Source organism: Castor canadensis, chromosome 2, assembly GCF_047511655.1.
Source record: "Castor canadensis chromosome 2, mCasCan1.hap1v2, whole genome shotgun sequence".
Taxonomy (NCBI): Eukaryota; Metazoa; Chordata; class Mammalia; order Rodentia; family Castoridae; genus Castor; species Castor canadensis.
In genome coordinates, this window is record NC_133387.1 from 85747735 (window position 1) to 85765742 (window position 18008).

At 44.2% G+C, this 18008-nt stretch overlaps 1 long non-coding RNA gene across 1 annotated transcript; it reads left to right on the forward strand.

The window, feature by feature from the left end:
- Window positions 1-588: 588 nt before the first annotated feature.
- On the forward strand, window positions 589-12240 carry LOC141417366 (uncharacterized). The gene is made up of 2 exons (XR_012441905.1): window positions 589-1057; window positions 9051-12240. It is a non-coding gene; the product is annotated as an uncharacterized lncRNA (long non-coding RNA).
- The last annotated feature ends 5768 nt before the right edge of the window (window positions 12241-18008 follow it).

The window sequence follows — 18008 nt, forward strand, 5'->3', positions numbered from 1 at the left end:
AAAATTACAGCAGCAGCTAATGTTTCTCCAGTGTTGACTCTATGCCAGGCACAGTGGAAAACAATTTGCATGCACCACTCAGCTCCTGAAATTTCACCGTAACTCCATGAGGCAGGTGCTATGAGGCAGGTGTTACTGGCCCAGTCAGAGACCACTGGAGAGGCCAGTCATGTTGCCCAAACCACCCAGGTGTTGGGAGGCAGACACATAGTCTGGTTCCAGAGCCCAGGAGAGACCCTACAGTAGTCCTCTCCATCCTGACCTCCCTGCACCTTCTCCCTGTCCTCTCTACCCCAGCCATGGGGTTGATTTTCAACCCTTTCCAGGGCTTCCCTGGCTTAGTGCCCCTTGCACTTGAGGTTCTAGGTACCTTGTCTGCTCCTTTGGCTTGTAGTTATGTGGCTGGATTCTTTTTACATTCCTCCTGGCTAGCTAGCTAAGCTCCACTTACTAGGTCTGCTCTCTTGGTTTTGTAGCATTTTTCACAATCTACATTTGTCTACTTTGCAATAGCATTTATGTCTCCCACTGGAATGTAAATTCCATGACAGTAGAATCATCTGACTTATGTGTCACTGGAGCTCTGGCATCACAGATGGGGACCAGCACTTCGAAGACGCTCACCACTGTTCCTGAGTGATGAAGTAGCAGGGTGTTGGAGCAGAATTGCTGACTGGATGCCTGGCAGGTGTGTGGGCTGGGCAGGCTCCCAGGCAAAAGGAGCAGAGGTGCAGAAAAGACAAATGTGAAGCTTGAGAATGAGACACACTTCTCACACAGCCCTCTTTCCTGTGCCTGCCTGCTGCTTTGTTCTCTGCTTTCTCTTGCAGGCTTACTCCTGACTCCTCCCTGCCTCAAAAGCATCTTCTCACCTCCCAACAGGATTACCTCCTTCCTTCACCTATACCATGGGAGATGGTGACACTGACTTTGGTTGTCTCATGACTGATGGGTCCAGGCATTTGCTTTACAGAATCACTCTGGATACCAGACAGTCCAGGAAATCCAAGGAGACAGCTAACCAAAGGCACTTCAGCATCTCACGGGCTGGATCAAGGTAGGGGAGTGCTTAATGGGGACGTCCACTGACCACAATCTTCCCTGAAAGGTGTCACGGCTCATTACCAGTCTGTTTTCTTGGTGAGAAGTGACTAAGCCCTAATGCTTAGGTCTGAGTGCACTGGCTTGGGAGAATCAGTGAGTTCTAACTAAGTATGAAACCAGATATTGGGCAAAATACCTTTTTACCCCAAGGTCAGGAGGAAGACTAGAAGGGTCACTGGGTTTATCTGTAGGGTCTGCTTGCTCTGCGTTCTTGGTGGCAGGGCTCCAGCATCAGAAGGACCTTCAATGCACACTGCATTTGCATTCTCCAGGTCCAAGGCACATCTGCAGCCTTTCAAAGCGCCTGACATCCTTTCAAGTTAGCTGCTACAAAGGCAAATGCAAACAGAACGCGTTTTAGGGTGTTCTGTCAGTCAGCCCTCAATTTGAATGTTCTTCCAGACACTTCTTCTCCTGCCTGATTTATTTCATATTAAAAGGGCTGTCAGTCTGTATCACATGGAACAGGTTGAGAAAGAGTGAGTGATGTTTGTCGAGTGTCTTTTTTTGTTGTTGTTTGTTATTGTTAAAAATAATGGTCTCCCTCTCTCTAGCTGTACTCTTGATTTACCCTAAGCCATTCTCCCAGGCCTTCCTCACCTTGTCTGCAGGCATCTATGCTCACGTTGAATTCCATGCACCAGAAGCATTTTCATTAGAAATGTATTCTGAGAGGCTGTGGCAGACTCTTTTACTATCCCTCAAATATATCTCTTTTTGCCATCTCATGGCTTAGCAACAGAAGCATTCTTCTTTCAAATAAAATAAATGTGCCTGCAACGTGGCAGAGTACTCAGCATTGGAGAGGCTGTGCCCTGGCTAATGTGAGTTGCGTTCTGTGGGCTTCATTACAGCCGGGCACTAATGATGCTCACTATGGTTCCCAACGGGACTGCTTTAGTGTACCAGCTGCATTATCGTTTTACGTTAGTATTTTGATTATTGCCTTCTCCTGTCATTCAGGCCAGGTTTCCTTACTTTTATCTGCTATTTTGGCCCACAAATAGAATTGTTCCACCATTCTGTACTATTAATTTCTCCAACCCTTGAAGGTGACGGATTCCTAGGGAACCAACCAATCAAGGTAAAAACTCCTGTATTGCACAGTAGCCAGAAGTCAGACCATCTCCAGGTTAGGGTCTGATTTTGAGCATGCGTGGGAATCATCTTTGGGGTTGTTAGAAAGCAAACTCTTGAGCTACTCCTGACCCCAGAACTGCAGCATGTGCAGGGGTGGGGTCCTAGAATATACATTTTAAATAACTGCTCAGGTGATGCTCAGGAAAAGGTGATGGGGAGAGGGTGGGCTCAAGGGGTTGTGAGAGGGGATGGTAGAGAGCTGGCAGGGGGCCACAGACTGTCCCCTGAGCCAAGCTCCTCCCTCCAGGCTCTCTGTGTCTTCTTTCCTTGTCCAGTTCTCTCTCTTCTCTCTCCTTTCTCCCCTTCCTGCTCAACCATCAAGAAGTATTTCAGAGAAGGCCATAATCACTGGAGAAAGGCTTAAACCAGAAATGATGTTAACACTGTTCTCTCCTTTCCCAAAGAATTAGCTACACAGCAGTATTCTGTTTTGTGGTGAAGAGACAAGAAGAGAGGCAAAAGAAAACCATTCTAGAATAAAAGTATGCAACCTTGTACTCATTAACAAAGTCTTGTAAGGGCCTGAGGAAAATGCTACATTGGGGAGGCAACAGACCTGCCTCCCTGAGGTTGTGTCACTTCAAGAAACCAGAGAAACCATCCCAGCATCAGAGAGAGTCCTATTGTGGGAAGATAATACCATGGGCTGACCATCCTCTGGGGATAAAACCCAACTGGGATCTACATTTTTGCTCAGGTAATGCCCCCTGAAAGGCAGTGCTGGAGAAGATGGGCAGATCAGCAAGGACCCAATGGGACTCACAAGAAAATTTATGGGTACATTTATAATTCAATTTCTTTTTGTGGTACTGGGGTTTGAACTCAGGACCTCATGCTTGCTAGGCAGGTGCTTTACCAATTAAGCCACACCTCAAGGCCCCCTCATTTTTATTGCTGTGCTGGGTGGGGGTACTTTGTGCCATTTGCAAAAGTTCTTACAATGTATCAAGTATATCATACTTGAATTCACTTCCTCCACCTCTTTCCTTTATTCCTCCCTCCCCCAATTCCTGGAACAGTTTCAATAAATATCATTTTTGCATTTAAATACATGTGCACCCATTTTTTTGCACCATATTCACCCTCCTATCCCCTTTCCTACCACCTCCCTCCTCCCACTGGTACCAAACCTCCTCCCCCTGCCCCGCAGGGCCTGTTCTGCCCACCTATTCTCTGATTTTGTAGAAGAAAAAAGAAAACAGAAAAAAATGATATTTTTGCTTGTTTGAGATAAAGGTAGCTACCCAGGGAGTTTGCTTGTGATATTTCCATGTGTATATGTATTATAACCCCAACTGGTTCAGCTCCTCTAATTTTTTGCATTCTACCTTAGCACCTTTTTTTCTGGTGGTTTCAGCCAGTTTAAGATTTCTATATTCATTCTTGAATAGGTATATCAACCTCATTCATGTTCTAGCTTTCTTCTTTCACCCTACCTCTCGTATGTGAGACCAGTGTTTCAGAATATTACTGCATTTGTTTTAGGCCTATAATCTGCATATGAGGGAGAACATGTGATTTTTGGCCTTCTGAGCCTGGCTAACTTCACTTAAGATTATGTCCTCCAGTTCCATCCACTTACCTGCAAATGACAAAATTTCATTCTTCTTTGTGGCTGAGTAAAATTCCATTGTGTTGTGTGTAAGTAACCACATTTTCTTAATCCATTCATCAGTAGTGGGGCATCTTGGCTGTTTCCATAGCTTGGCTATTGTGAATAGTGCTGCAATAAACATGGGTGTGCAGGTGCCTTTGTAATAACCTGAGTCACATTCCTTCAGGTATATCCCTAGGAGTGGGGTTGCTGGATCATATGGCAGATCTATGTTTACTTTTTAAAGGAGCCTCCATACTGTTTTCTGTAATGGTTGTACCAGCTTATATTCCTACCAGCAGCATATGAGGGTTTCTTTTCCCTGCATCCTCACTAACATTTGTTGTTGTGTGTGTTCTTGATGCACCCCCAGCCCTTTTTGCTTCAGTTATTTTGCAAATATGGTCTTGTGCTTATGCCTGTGCTGCCTGGACCATGACCTCCTATTTATGCTTCCTGTATAGCTGGGACAGCAGGTGAGTGCCACCACACCCAGCTTTTTTCTTTTGAGCTGAGATCTTGAGAACTTTCTTCTGGGGTTGGCAAACCTCAGTCCTTCTGATCTCTACCTCTTGAATAACTAAGACTATAAACCTGAGCCACTGTGCCCAAGTCATTTACAATTAAATTATGTTGATAACACAAAGATAATAAATATTCAAAACTCAATAGTTCCTAATTATTTTTACTGTTCGGGTGCTGAAGAGTATTGTGTTTGTATGGTAGAAATACCACATAATGATGGGTTTTGCATTCAGTGACATCACTTTGGCAACTTGAAATTGACCATAGTAGGAATATTGACACCATGGATGTGAGCAAATGCTGCAAATGAGCACTTGATTTGTTATTTTGGTAGTGAGCTAGATTTAAGAAAGTGACAGAGTAAATGTTACTGATGTACATTAAGCACATAGTGTCTGTAACTGTTACATTGGGAATAGCACAAAAATCTGAGTAGTGTTCTCCCAGCATTTGAAAGCTAATATTTGATTCAGCAAAGATGTCACTCATGTCACAGACAAGTGGATATAGTTTTGAAAGATGCCATTGTTTTTTCACCAACCACTATTCACATTGAACTATACACACCAAAATGTAATCTGAAACATGACTCATGGCCAGGATGCTAGTGGCCTGAAAAAGAAAGCCCTGTTCTAGAGCCTAACCCCATTCAGCCAAGAAGGCAGCCCTGCAGGCACAGCCTACACCAGCCCCTTGATTATAAGACTTTGTCAAAAACTCACAAAAGCCTTTCCAAGAGAATTGACTAGTTATTACAACAGAGTTTTGCTAATTTTATTTATGTTTATAAATTATGTGTTACAATTCTCTAAATCAGCAAAATTTATAATAAATTTGTGCATAATAAGTTTACAGGTTATCATTCTTTTTTTTTTTTCCTGGTGGTACTGGGGTTTGAACTCTGGGCTTCATGCTGGCTAGGCAGGTGCTTTACTGCTTGAACCACTCAGCCAGCTCAGTGTACAGTTTCTACATATAGACAGTTTGTCCCTGTCCCTCTCCCGCCACCAATTGTGAAATCTCACCAACACATCACTACCCTAATGACATTTATAAATATAAGCTAAGCAGATCTTCCTTGGGAACCCCCCTAGGGAACAAACTTATGCAGGGGTTTAGCTCTCCTACTGGATTATGGACCTCTTGAGTAAAGAGACCATGTCTGACTCAATCCTTTATCTGCTAGTTTGCCCAGCACAGAGCCTGTATTCAGTAAGTGCTCAAAAATGCTGAACAAATAGTATGTCTCAGTATGAGCTTGTCAACTAGTTGTTAGTTAAATAAGATACCCATGGCAAGAGAAAAACATGAGAAGACCAGAAAATGGAGCAGCTGGAATGGGGAAGGGAAGGGTGTGGAGAAGGGAGTTTCCTTTACATCTTTGCTGGCACCGACTGTGTCACACATAACACTATCAAACAGTACAGCATCCCAGCCTTTAAACCTCACAACCAGCCCTGTGAAGCATCAACTTCGTTGCACATTGAAGAAAACTGATGCTCAGAGAGGATCGATGATCAGACAAACCTGCCACAGGGCTGGGGTGCTCACCCAAGGAGGGCTGGGATGCTGTGCCTGCAGGGCTGCCTCCTTGACTGAATGGGGTTAGGAACTAGGACAGGGCCCACTAGCATCCTGGCCATGAGTCATGTTTCGGATTACATTTTGGTGGGTAGGAGCCTGCTCTAAGAGGACGCTTGGGGTGTTGAGGAGCTACATGAGTCATAGGCACATGGGAACTGTGGAACTGTTACAGCTGCTGCTCTGGAGATGGTGCAATGGCTCCTGGGAATTCTCTTGTTTTCAACATGGAGGTCAAGTCTGCAGGCCTTGGGGGAAGACGGGTCCTAAGGAAGCCTGTTGCATGCCAAACTTGTCCTTAAAGCATCCGAGAGAGATACTCTGGAACTCTCTCAAGTGGCTTCTTCCACTGTTTAAAAATTTTAATTCCAAGGACCTCTGATTTACATCTACCCTGAATTCCTCACCATGTTTGAGTACATTTCCTGGATCAGGGATCCTGTCATCAGAATTCACAGTCACAGCCCCTGGGAACTTTGGATCTTGGTTATGAGAAGTTCTCAAGTGTGACAGTGAAGACACATGGTGTTCTCAAAGCACTCTGTGAGCTTCCTGGCACTGAAGTTCTCACCCAAGCTCCAAAGTGTTGACATCCAAGTGGCGCCCTCTGAGTGGGTGGCTGCTTCTCCCCATACAGGTCTATTTGCCCTGGCCTGCCTTCATTCCTCAGTAATTCCTGTGATATTTGTAGCAAAACCTTGTCTCACAATGAGCTCGTTTGGTATTAATGTGAATGTAATATGCTGTTCCTTAGGAATCCTGCTGTAATTTAGCAACCATTATTGCCCATTTATTGGAAAGTGGTAGAGAAAACGCTTTATTGCCCTCAAATCGCCAGAGCAATCCCCCCACCTTCACCATGTGTATGTATGCTATGTGTGCCTTTAATGAGGTCCTCGTGAACTTGGGAACCCTATAAATATAAACTTCCTATAAAGTCCCAAGTCATAAATCAACCAACTATTGCAGATGACCTTACTATCAAAAAGGTCAACTGTGCTTGGTCCCATCAAAGGACTTTCATCTTTTGCAATGGCCAAGGACAGCCCAGCAATTTGATCCAACGGCTTCATATCAGGGGTCTCTTCAGCCATGTGCATTTCCTGAGTTCTTCTGGGAGCTCCCAAATTCCCTCCTTTGGCCATTTGTTGCATTTCTACCCCAACAGCCACAGGGAGAGCCACATTTGCCTCCCTCATTCATGAGAATTTTCTGCTGTGACACTCCTGAATGCTAAGTGAACCAGGGCTATTGGAACCCATCCCACTCAGATGCTAAACTCCTGTTGCAATAGTTTCAGCTAGACTTAAGATCAAAGGCAAAGGTAAAAGTGAGTGTAGCAATGCAAAGCATTAATTTCCTATGTCAGTGGTGTTCACCACTGTTTTATAAAAAACATTTCAATAGCCTGACATATTGTTCATTTATATGCAATGGGAAGAATTTACTTTGCTTCCTGTCACACATTTACTAATGCATCATTCTGGGATTTATTTTTTGCTTTTTTTTTTTAACAAAGGTCATCTCTGTACTAAAAATAATCCCAAGGAAATAAAGGCAGCATCCCACACCTCTCACTCTTCTTTATCCTGCTGGTACCATTTTCTCTGTGATGTAACTGAGTGATTTTGCAGCAGAAAGCTCCAAAAATTAAACCTGAACTTTCCAAATAGCTTCCTAATAACCGTTGCCCAAATCAATGGGGCTCCATGAATATTTTGACACAGTTTAAATGGGTTTGTATCCTCACCACTGAGATCTGGTGATTTAGCCTGTCAGGCTGCAAATGTGGAAATATCACCTCTCACTGAGCAAAGTCCAATATCTCATTAGAAATGAAAATAGAAGAGAAGGGAAGCACAAATGCTGTCAGTGGCTGTGAGGAAAGAAATTAAACCTCCGGAGGCCTGTATATCTTATACAAAAGATTATGCACTGCTTGGCTGTATAAATCATGCCAGGGCTCTGGGGCTGCAATGGGCTAGAAAATAAAAAACCATAAAAGTGTCATATTGAAATACAGTCACTGAGAATTCTTTTATGATGAGTCTAAATTCGCCTGACATTCTCACAAATTCAGGGGCCTGCTTGGGTTGTTTATACCCGGCCTTTCTCTGTCAGTCACGAAGTCCCAGTTTCCACAGCAAATTATTCTAAACAGGGCTTATTATCAAGGCATAAAAAAGTTAAAACACAGATGGCTGGAGAGTTCCTGTTTAATTTAAATGCCCTGTGGCCCACATCAATGTGAGTCTGTCTTGTCCTAGATTTACTATCAATAAATTGGCTGTACTTATTAGATGGCAGAGCCCTAAGATGTTGGTGGGGAGTATTTCAAATAGAATTAACATGAAGAGATGCAGAGCTGTATCCTATCAAGTGTGAAATATGGAGAGGACAAGCCATACATAAACAGGTATGACCACTGCTCCGGGAGTTAACATAGGCTCCATCGGAAGCAAGACCCATGACAGGTATCAATTATCATCTCAGGCTTAATTAGCAGTGGCACTTTCAACCTGAGTTAAACATTTAAAAATAAATAAATAAATTATCAGCATAACACAAGCAAGTGTTGATCCCAATTTTCAGAGCAAGGAAAGGAAGTTTGGCCCCAAAGAACCAAACAGGGTCTATATAGATATTTCATTTGGGATGGCACACCTCCAGGTTGTGAAAATACTGGCTGGTCCTTTCCTTGACTGATTGATCTTTCAACCTCGCCTGTACATCAACCAGTCAACCAGTGACATTTGTTAGGATCTGGTGTGCTGAAGGCATTGTAGTGAGTGACTGGGAATGTTGAAAAGATGCAGAGTCGTCTCTGACCTTGAGGCAGCTTGAGCATAGGGTGTGAACTGAGCATGGAGGTGAATAAGATTCTGAACACCCCACAGGTTGGCCATTAAATGCCCCTTGCATGTCTATAAGATGAGGTGTAGGCAGGGGGAGGGCTGACCCATTAATTGCTTCTGAACCATCAACAAACAGAAACAGCCTAGAGCTAGGCAGACTAGGGTTCAAGTCCCAACTTGGCCTCTTACTGGGTATTTGTCTAGGAATCCATGACAAATTACTTGATCTATTTGATCTTTGATTTCTCTAGGTGAACATAGAGAGATCTGATCTATCCCAGAAGGCCTTGTAAACATCAAATGAGAGGGGACCAATAAGGTGCCGCTATGATCTTGCTACCGCACAGAACTTTTCTGATCCACTGAGGGAAAGAAAAGGAACTGAAAATGCTCATCTTGTGGTCAGCACAGCACAGCTCTGTCTCCTTCTTGGAGGACTGAGTGGCCTAGACCAAAATCAATGCCTCCCCTTCTCTCATCTGGGAAAGAAGGCAGAAAGTCATGTGACCCAACCAGCTGTCCTCATTATGGGTCACTGGGTATCTTTGCTGGGCCTTTCATTGGACCTTTCTAGATTTCCAGTCTTGTTTGGAGAAACCTGGATTTGGATGGCTTTGTGGCCAATGACTTCAGCCAACCACTAACAACAACAAGGGTTCTACTCGGTCTTCTTACTGGAGTCCTATGGAAACTATCTTCTGTTTGTCGCTGACATTGAGTACTCTTCTCTCTAACTGAATCGGACCCATTTAAGGAAAAGATGTAGAAGGAGGAAGGCTCCACCTTCCACTGTGTTTCCCAAGAAGAACAAAGTGAAGGAAGAGAAGCCATATGTGGCCTTGGCTTTATCTGTGTGTTCTGGCTTTGTGAAGAAAGAAGTCTGAAAAGAAAGTCCATGCGTGAGCTGCTCTCCCGACAGGTTTACGTCTCGGGTTTTGCACCCAAATCCAGCTCCACATAAAATTTTCACAGCCTTAAGAAAAGAAAGCAAATGCTTGGCTAATGTTTGCAACTAAAGTCACCTGAGTCTTTGCTTGTAAGGTTCACTCCAGTTCATGCCTTCAAGTGTCCTTGTCACCAGGAAATTCAGCTCCCTCAAGATTTGTAACTTGGCTTTGGTCAAATAACTTTGAAATTGAATGCTGTATCTCAAGATTGATAGCCTGGTAAGCATCAAGACCACATTTGTTTTCTGTCCAGGACTTTTTCAACAGAAGAGGGATGAATGCGGAAGGGTGGAGTAGGATATCAAGGTCTTGTGTGGCATGTTCTATGAGCCCCCACCCCCAATATGCACGCACACACACACATCCTTATACCACCTGCCTCTCTCCTCTGGAGTTACCACAGTGGCCAGCATGGCTTATCCCTGTTGCCACTCCTGGGAGGGGCTGGAGAGGAAGGAACTAGCCCCTTCTAGGAGTAGATCCTGGGAGTAGATCCTGCTCTTCCCACATCTTCTCTCAGGACCAAGGTGCCATCCCTGCTGGTAATTTGTAGTCGAATCTCTTGGCCCAACAGAGCTGCCTTGTTTGAGGTTTTGAGGCTTCCCCAGGGGAATTGGCTGGCTAATGTGGGGGTACAACCTCCGCCCACCCTTGCCCCAGCACCTGTGCACAACTCATCTCTATCTGCTCCTGAAAAACCTGACATGTGACAACCCTCCCAAAGTCCTCCAAAAGGAGGGATGTCTAGTAAGCACAAGAGAGGAAAGCTTTCTGGAATATGAGAGAACAATGCAATGACAGCTGCCATCGTCAATGTAAATCCAGTATTCAGACTCAGTGACCAGCTTCCCCTCCCTCTTTCCTAGACTGTGGGGGAGAATTCAGCTGAAGGTGAGGTTACAAAAGGTCTATGCTAATGAGGTGGTCAATGCAAATTGTGATGTCATCACAGTCAGAGAAATCTGTCAAATCCTTGGCTGAATTTCCACATTTGGGGAAAATTTAAACAAGAGCTGTGGGGGGAGGGGAGAGGAATTTTTGTGAATCTCTCTACTGTGTGAGATTTGAGTCCAATGGTGTAATTTTCTTGCATTATACTTGAAATTCTAGGAAAGATGTGATATTTGAGTTTTGAAACAATAGTAGTCTCTTGTCAATATGCAAAATATGAGGTTAAAACAATGATTAGGTAGCGGGGAGCCTGTGGTTCACGTCTGACATCCTAGACTTGGGAGGCTGAGATCAGGAGGATTACAGCTCAAGGTCAGCCTGGGCAAATAGTTATGAGACCCCCATGTCCAAAATAACCAGAGCAAAATGGTCTGGAGGTGTGGCTTAAGCAGCAGAGTGCTAACTTTGCAAGTGCAAAGGCCTGAGTTCAAACCCCCAGTCCCACCAATAATAGTAATAATAATGGCATTAAAGCAAAAAGAATTAAGAGGTTAACACCTTATTAATTATTAGTTGTCAGCTAGCTTAGAAGAGAGTAGGAAAAGTGGGTGTGTGGGTAGAAGAGTGAGGTGTAGGGAACAAAGGAAAGCTGGATCTGCTTTGTCATTTCTTAGCTGAAGACTGTGATGTTACCAGTCAAAATAATGTTTTCCCAAATATGGCACCCAAAAAGAATTTTAGGTGGAACATACATAGAAAGTATTTATTATTTTATGTCTATAACTTATATCATTAAGAATTTTTTGTTTACAGCTACCTTCTATTGTGGCAAGTGTTTTTTGATCTTTGATTTATAGGTAGTGATATAAAGTTTTCTCTTAAAATAAATTTATGGAAATACAAAATAAATCTCTTTGAATAAAATATTTAGTAATACAAGTAGTAGACTATAGACATTGTTTAAAGAATCATCACACAATGGTGGTATGTGAATGATGACAATCTGAATATTAAGTCTGTTGGTTCAAGACACAAAAGAGAATTGGACAAAAGAGGTTGTTAGCCAGCTCACTGTGGAAACTCAGCAAATAGTAACTAAAATGAAAAAAATACCTTTCAGACTTTATATCAAATTGTTAAAGCTGCCTCCATTTTCATTGTGGGGTTTGTTTTTTGTTGTCATTGATGTTGTGGTTTTTCTTTTTTTTTTTTGAGTCGGGGTCTCACTGGATAACCCAGGCTGGTGTCAAACTCATGACCCTCCTGCTTCAGTCTCCCAAGTGCCGGATCAAACTTTCTGTCTCACAATATTCTGTTCACAGAGATCCTACTTGGAAGCCCCAGAGTACCGTTAGAAAATGACAGCTGCTTGACTGAAGGTAGCTGGGGGTCTAGGTACTTGAGGGTTCTCACAATGCATGTATGATTTGCCCTTCATGTTTTTGCTTGGCATCTATACCCCACCCCACCCTGAGGCTTCTGAGATACAATGTGTCATTTTAAAAACTCTGACCTGGAGCACTGCTCTTTCTTATTCTCTGTAAAAATGTCACTTTGTGTCTTCAACATGGTAGGGGTTTTTAAATATATATATTCTAATTGACACATAGTCTGTTGTCCTTATTCCTGGAGTACGGTGTGACATCTCAATATACGTACACTGTGTGTAATGAGCAGATCAGGGTAACTGCTTTATCTATTACCTCAGAAGCTTATCATTTCTTTGGGTTGGGAATGTTCAAAATCCTCACTACTATTTTGAAATAGTCAATGAATTGTTAACAACTCTAGTTGTCCTACTGTGAGAGAGAACATTAGATTCCTCCTATCCAACCTCCCTGCACAATGGCAAAGATTGTGTGGTTTATCTGACAGTATCACAGTTATGTCTTGCTCAAGAGCCCCCCCCCCGCCCCGATATATGTATGGATAGATATTCACATATATATGAATTCTTATCTATAGATATGAATTCAGGGAGAAACCAACCAAACAACCTAGGCTATAAATTCCATTCAGGACCTTGAGTTTCTGGCTTATTTGTCTCCGCACAGTCCCCACACCCAGAAAGACTCCTTGTACACACTGGATGAAGAAACAAAAGAACAGATAGAAAGAAGAGAAAAGTTAGTTATTTTGAGAAGTAGAATTAATGTTCACAGGGTATGCACAGTTTCAAAACTTGAGTGAATAAATTATTTTGAAGACCAGCTGGGGAGGTAGAAACGGCTGTGATAAGCTGAATGCAGTGAGCTCTGTAGGTGGTGATGCACGGGGTGGGGGTGGTGGGGAACAAGGCCCTGGCTAATGGAGTGAGAAAAAAAATGCCAATGTGAGGCCCTCTGAAAAGGAAGAACATGGTGATGGGCAGGGTTTTGGAACCTGAAAAACGTGTGCTGGAAGCAATTTTGGCTTTGATCAGGAAGACGCTTGGCAAAGGACTGGCAGTATCAAAGCGATTCTTCAGGATAACATCGAAATCAGCTTGTGGTGGAAGCTTGCCCCTGACTTAGCAGACGTGATGGCTTAGGCAACCACCTTGGGTGTATGTTCTGGAAAGGACAGGAGACTACTTACTTGAGAGTTGTTCTGCAGGATTTGCCATGTCAGAGCTCATGACACACCTCAGTCTTCTGAGTCAACAAGAATGACAGATAAATGAGCATTCTCCTGGCACACACACGAACGTCCCCTCCATGACCCTCCTTGTGCTCCTCCCTTCTCTACCTCTAAGCCACACTTCGAGGCAGTTGTTGTGGTTTCCACCTCTTCACCAAGCTTTTCCAGCCATCCTGTCCTTGGAGAATGAATCCAGCCCCTGCACCCTTCCAGTCTCCCAGGCTTGCAGTATTTATTTAACATCTCTCTCTGTCAGGGGGCTCACTGGATAAGCATGCACTGTCTCCCTAACTGGATGAAAAGGACCTGGAGGGCAGGAGCTTGGGCTTTTTATGCTCTCCATAGCCACTTGCCCTTGCCTCTCATGGAAACTCACTGTGGCCATCTAAAATAGCTTCTGAGCTCCAGGTCCTTCTTGATCCATACCCTCTGTTTTGGATTTTCCACTCATGGAGGCTCACAGACTGGATCATGAAACAGCTTTTCTGGAGGACTGGAGAGGAATTTGATTTATTGGAGCTTCACAGAAGCAAAATACCAGCAATGGTGGTGTTTTCTCATGGAACGTATATACCCATTCAAAGGTATCACCTGGTTGTACCCCACAGCAACTTGCTCTACAAGGAGATCTATTTAAAAGCTATGCTGGCATAATTCCAGGCAGATGATTTCAGCTAATTTACCCTGGAGGAATACACACACACACACACACACACACACGCACGCACGCACACACACACACGCACACACACGCACATACACATGCACACACACACGCACACACACACACACACACAGGCACACGCACGCACACGCACCTGCACACGCACACACACACACATACACACACACACAGGCACACACACACACATACACACACACACACAGGCGCACACACACACACACACAGGCACACGCACACATGCACACATACACATACACACACAGGCACACGCACGCACACAGGCACACGCACGCACACACACGCACGCACACGCACCCGCACACGCACACAGAGTGAGAGTGTTCATTTTGGAGAGCTAGTGATCCCGCTTCAAAGACAGTTGTATGGAATAATCCTGACTAAAACCTGTACATGAAATGACAGTGTTCCCTGTGACATCCTCCACCTGAGAAACTTAATTCGAAATTTTACTTTCATGGACCACTTCTCCCAACCCTCTTCCCCTGAAAGATGAGGCCAAGAGACAGGGAAGGGAGGAGTCAACCAATTGACAGAACCTCAAGGACACAGGCCGCCCCGTGGGAGACAGGCCCATGATATGCCTCCTTTGGACCATTAGGCCTTAGGCCCTGCTCCAAGAGACCATTGCCAGGGATGAGGGGATGAAACTCCAGCTCACATTCTGCACCTCCTTCCTTCATGTGTTCTGGTTCCTGTTCCTGCTCCAGTGAATGACGGGACAAGAAAGCGACAGAATTAACTTCCCGTTACACCAGGAAGTGGTGGGACCTCAAACAATTTGCTCCACCTCTCTCAGCCTCCATTTCTTCATGTGAAAATGATTTGATACCTCTCAAGGACCCTGTGAAAATTAAATGAAACAATAACTGTAAAGGTCTCAGCACAGTGACTGGCACACAAGAAGAGTTCAGTGAGTAGATTCATTCAACAGCTCTTCATTAAGCTTCTGGTATGTGCCAGGTGTGGTCTACCACTTGGGCCACATCAGTGAATGGTGGAGTCACCCAGCCTGAGATCCTGGTGAGACAGAGAATGTGTGGTTGGAGAGAGGCTTGCTGCACATGTGCTATGATAACCACAATATACCACTCCCGAGTGAGTAGTGGGAGAGGGACATGGGAGGGGGCCGACATTATTGCCTACTTCCCCATTAGAACCTGGAATTCTTGGTGAAAAACTTCCCCAGCTGAATCTAGTGTCTTGGTCTCCATTCTGCTCATGGGGTGAGGTGGGGCTGTCCAGCTATGTGGTCCTGTGCGTCTCCCACTGCTGTTCCCAACTGACATTAGCCCTACCTGTACCCTCCCCAGAACTAGCTCTGAGCCTCCTCCTGTCCTTGTTCTAAGTTTCAGTATGATTGCTAGAGTAAGTGGTTTAGTTATGCATGAAATCATACTTATACTTCACTCAAAAGCAGTTTCCAGAACTTTGCCCCTTAACTTGCAGTTTCCCTTCACTTGCCTCATTTGGTTTACTAACACTGCAAGCCCCTGCTCTTAGGGGTTAAGATGCTAACACCCAAGAGACTCAAGGACAGAGGTGATCCTGTGACCATTAAGGTGGCACATTCATTTCTGTGAACTGTTCCTTGGAGCAGCAACCACAAAAAAGAAGTGGGGAAGGCAGTTGTATTTGGCGCTACAGATCTGCCATCACAGCAGGAGTTATTTTGCATGGTGTATATTAAGAGGTGAGCTTCCATGTCAATTTCAGGTGGGAAAACAGTCAAGAACCATGCCATTCTCAGCCACTTTCTGTATTTTAGGACATCTATGCAGCCTTGTCACCCCTATGGATACAGGCAGGAACTTCATCTTTTAACATAGGAGAGCTTGTGTTAGCAGTGCCCAGGGACAAAGGTATATTTGGGGCTTTCCATCAGCTTCTGATAATTCCAAGGTGGCCACAGTCTAGCCTTCCCTGCTAGCTCGTGTAGAGCAATCCACACTCACAATATGATGGCTGGTGACTATTGAGCCTGATTTGTCTGTTGAACCATTTAATGACACAAAGATAGCTAGATCCCCAGACAAGGTGACTTTCTGAAGCATATCACAACCTTAGGTACAGCTTTGGGGGCACTTTGAGATCCCCACAGTAAGTCAGCAACAGTAGGAAGAAAAATTCCATTCTTAGCCAAATGACCCCAGTTAGCTACTCATAGATATTTTCGATGACTTTGGGAAGAGCTCTGTCCTCAGGCTCTGAAACATCTTCCAAAACCTGCCTGCTAATCACTGAAGAGGCCCAGATCCCAACTAATTGTGGTATTGTATTTTATTCTGCTCCTCCATGCTATTCTATTCTTCCAGTATACAGCCACCAGGGAGGAAAGACACCACTCTAGAAAGTCAATATCCACGGTGCCCTGCACTGACTCTGGTTTCTGCTTTCCAGAAAATATCTCCAAGAGCAGCTACCCAACCTGTCTGGATCAGAAGTGGATCTGCTCAGAGATGTCTGACCCACGCCAAACTCCCGCATAAACAAGACAGTGCTGTGTTTTGAAAGCCCTACCTTTGGCTGAGCAAATCATCCACCCTGCAGGCCTGAACACTCTGAACATGTGTGAGGCCTAGGAAATGGCAGCCTGTGCAAGGTAGGCTTCATTTCTTATAGCAGAAAGAGCCAACTTAAGAATAAGCAGCCAGCGCTGCATTACCTGTGAGACTTTAAGGACCTGAATTTGGATCCCTGAGAGCAGTGTGACAGTAGAGGGCTTTCATCACCTTGCCTGATAGTTCAGGCTACTGGAGTGAAACTGAAAGCTGGTTTTCATGTGGGCTTCTTTGGAAGCCAGTGTACCTGCTCTACCTCCTGCCCCTTACCTGCCTCTCTGCTCACACACTGGACTTGGCAACACCACTAGACAGAATAAAAACGCACACTTCTGCCCAATTCCTGTCTCCTCTCATTGCCCTTGGACATGAAATGATTTATTTCCTTGTTTTACCCTGCTAGCAGTCTCATCACTCTATTTCTGCTTTTTCTACATCAACCACAAGAAAAAAGAATTAATAAACTACTATGCCTCTCCAACTATTTTCACAGTGAATTAGCATCCCCATTTTACAGATGAAGACAGTAACCACAATCACATTCATCCATTGTCACTCATCCATCACCTATTTGTCCAACCAAGAAATGGTCATTGAATGTCCACTATGAGCCAAACAAAGTGCTATGAGCTGTGGACTCTGAATCCAGTGCTCTTTCTACTTCACCATGGACTTTCCCCACAGACATATGCCCGTGATGGTGAGGCAGTTGATTCCTTCAGCAAATGTTTCTGGCCACCTCTAATGTACTGGCATATTCTAAATGAGCGCAGCAAAAACAAAACAAAATGGGGCTTACATTCTAATTGGGGGAGACTGTCAAAAAGACCAAAGGGAAGAATGAAGACTAAATCAGAGAATAAGAACGAACACTCAACAAGTATTATGCAAATAAATTATTCCCATGAAATTATAGCCTAACCAACGGACAGCACATTTTAGTCCACAGAGAAAATATTTCTTGGCTTTAGTGATTTCTTCCTCTAAGTTATTTCAGGACTTGCCAAGTTGTTATCCTGTCTTATCTCCTTTGAGGCTGATTCAATCATGTTCCATGATGTCCCAGTGATTTGAGATTTTCCTCATGAGTGAAAACGGAACTTCAGCTTGGTTCTTCCACTCACACAGCAAAGGAGCTAGGATGGAAATAACATCTGTACATTCCTCCAGCTACATTCAGTGAAGGTTTCTCCTTCTCTTCCTCTCCCTGTCTTTCCCAGTCTTCTTCCCCTTTTCCTTCTCCTTCTTCCAAATGTACTATAGTCTTACTAATTTACCTTAGCTGTTTGAAATTGATAATGCTTTAGATGGGCTTCGGCCCAGCATTGCCTTGAGGAATGGTGTAGGTAAACAAAGTAAGAATAAAAATGAGGCCAAGTGTGGTGTTTTCACCTATAATCCCAGCTATGTGGGAGGTGGAGATCAGAAGGATCAAGGTTCCAGACCAGCCCAGAAAAAGTTAATGAGACCCCCATCTCAATAAGCTGA